The sequence below is a fragment of the Petaurus breviceps genome, unplaced genomic scaffold (assembly GCF_028583685.1).
Source record: "Petaurus breviceps papuanus isolate PSGF00001 unplaced genomic scaffold, PetGlider_PUasm1.0 37, whole genome shotgun sequence".
Classification (NCBI taxonomy): domain Eukaryota; kingdom Metazoa; phylum Chordata; class Mammalia; order Diprotodontia; family Petauridae; genus Petaurus; species Petaurus breviceps.
Window position 1 is genome coordinate 54,545,271 of NW_027186296.1, and position 2,601 is coordinate 54,547,871.

Below are 2,601 nucleotides of genomic sequence, written 5' to 3' on the forward strand. Positions count from 1 at the left end.
AAGCATTTAGGTAAAAAAAAAAAGTTAAACAAGGACCCACAATTTCTCTTTAAAAAAAAAATCCAAGCTTGTACTAAGGGCATTCATCTGCCAGTAAGTAGTAAGTGAACAAGGATTCACAATGGCCACTTACTTTTTCTTCTAATCAACAAATGCTTTTTAAAATCAGTAGCACAGGTAAATATGGAGTAAGTGGGTTTTTAAATCCCCTCAGGTTCTTAAAGTGAGCACTTTTGATGTTGCCATTAATTACTGAAGTGTTATGACACAAAATTCTAACCAGTGAATGCAATCCATCTTTATAGAAGGTTATTTTCTGTCCCTAATATTTGTGAAGAATTGAGATATTGTCACTATCCAAATCCTCTAGTGTATTAAAAAGTGGCAGCAGTTACTGTCAATCAATTTCAGGTGCTTTTAAAGGTTTTTTACAGTAGATTCTTAGGTATAGTTCTCAGTCACAGCACCAGAGCAATGACAGACATCTAAATACAAAATGCTCAACTTTTTTTCATCTGCTTTAAAAATATGATCAACATAGCATGTATTTGTTATTATTGCAATAATAGTTTTGTGCTGAGAATTACAAACTCTAGATGTTTTACTTCACAAAGAGAGTCTAATGAGAGTTGAAAAAATTAATACATTGCTTTAAAACAAACTGACAGCATTTTATTAAACTGAAACTGCTAAAAAAGGAATGATAAATGACTTGACAAAAATGCACTAACATTTTTAAAAATTTTAGCCAAGAGTAGTCAGAATTTCAGTTTACTAACTAATGTTTACAAATTTTGTCATATATGATGAAGCTACCACATATAAGTAATCAAAATAGAAATCACCTTGAAACCTAACTAAACTGCATATCCTAGGAATACAAACTTTATCACAAACAAGTGTTTGTGCATAGTTCATTCACCTTTTGGCTTGTGAAAAAAAACTTTTTTCAGGATAAACTCTAAATGATTCAAAAAACCTTTAACTATTACATGTAGCAAATACTTTGCTTTCTTCTATTTCTTCCACCCTTGCTTGGATCATAAGGTCAGTGATGTTTTTCTCCAGACCATCAATGCTACTACTCATATCACCAGTTTGGACAATTATTTGTTCTGACAGTGTCTGAAGCTTGTCCTGCATCTGATGGAGAACTGTCTGAACCATAGTGGTCAGGACCTGAACAGTTTTAGAGTCTGTCTCTACCATAGCACCACCTCCTGATTGCCCTCAGCTTCCCTACATGTTTCCTTTAAACATTATTGTGTTGTTTAGCTTCTTCCAGATTATCCTTCATTTCTGTGTTATTGATCTCCTAATCAGTTATTTTTTTCTTTTATCTCTTTGGTGAGATTTGCTGCTGTTTTCAAATTTTTCTATTCAGTTGATTATTTATGGTATGTAGGCCATAAATTCTGTTTCTTGAGTAATTCAGAAGTATCTTATTCTATTTACATTCTCTCTTGGTAATCCACAGAATTCTTTTCCTGACTAGGTATTGATTCATTTTTGTCTTGATAAATTTATTCAGATATATTTGGATTAATTTAGATAATCTGTAGGATATATCTTCTCTATTATTAATATATTTTCATTGATCTATCTGCTTGCATTTATGGTTATTAACTAAGTTGTTTTTCTCCCAAGATCTTTGGTAATTTCAATCTATATTTTCCTCTATTGTTCATTTTATGACTCCTTTTCTTGGTAGTTCCCCTGATGGCTGGTCAAAAAAGTCTCTGCCTTCTCCCAGGTTGGGAAATTTATTTTTGACCAGTCTTGGTCTTTGCTCCAAGTGACATCTGTGCAGAAGGGGACAGAAGTAATTTCATCTGTATGCTAGTCCCCTTTACTTCATGCCTGGCGTGACTCTACACATACTGAGACCCTGTCCTGTTTCATCTATTCCTTCCAGGTTGAGCACTCCCTTACCACAACATGGATGCTGATGCTCCTGGAAGAAAAAGCTTCCCACTTTTTTACTTTTCTACCTCCATTACATGAGTTGTGTGTTTGGGTATGGTGGTGGAAGAGAATTGAGTTTTGCTACTCTTTGCTTCATAATGATACAGCAAGAAATGTGGTTGGGATTGGGGTAGTGAGGCTGCTAGTGGAGACTATAGCAGTAATTGCTGAATGGATATTAAAGCACATTGGTCACACTTTGACTACATGGATTACAACAAAATGTGGCAAGTCTTCAAAGAGATGGGAGTACGAGATCTTGTTACTTGTCTCCTAAATAAACTGTATGGTGGCCAAGAAGCAACAGTTAGAACCAACATGGAACAATTGATTGGTTAAAGACTGGAAAGGGAGTACAATAAAGCTGTATGTTGTCATCTTATTTATTTAATTTATATGCATAGTATATCACATGAAATGCCAGGCTAGATCAATCAAAAGCTGGAATTAAGGTTAGGGGGAGAAATATCACCAATCTTAGATATGCAGACGATATTACTATCATGGCAAAAAGTGAAGAAGAATTAAGAAGTCCCTTGATAAGGATGGAAAAGGGGAGTACAAAAGCTAGTTTGAAGCTTAACATAAAAAAAAAAAACAACTCTAAGATCATGTCAGCTGGTCCCATCAGTTTCT

General features: G+C 34.4%; 1 pseudogene; it reads right to left on the bottom strand.

Annotated features, from left to right (window-relative positions):
* Positions 1–981: 981 nt before the first annotated feature.
* On the bottom strand, positions 982–1,209 carry LOC138168564 (heat shock factor-binding protein 1 pseudogene; annotated as a pseudogene).
* Between the last annotated feature and the right edge of the window lie 1,392 nt (positions 1,210–2,601).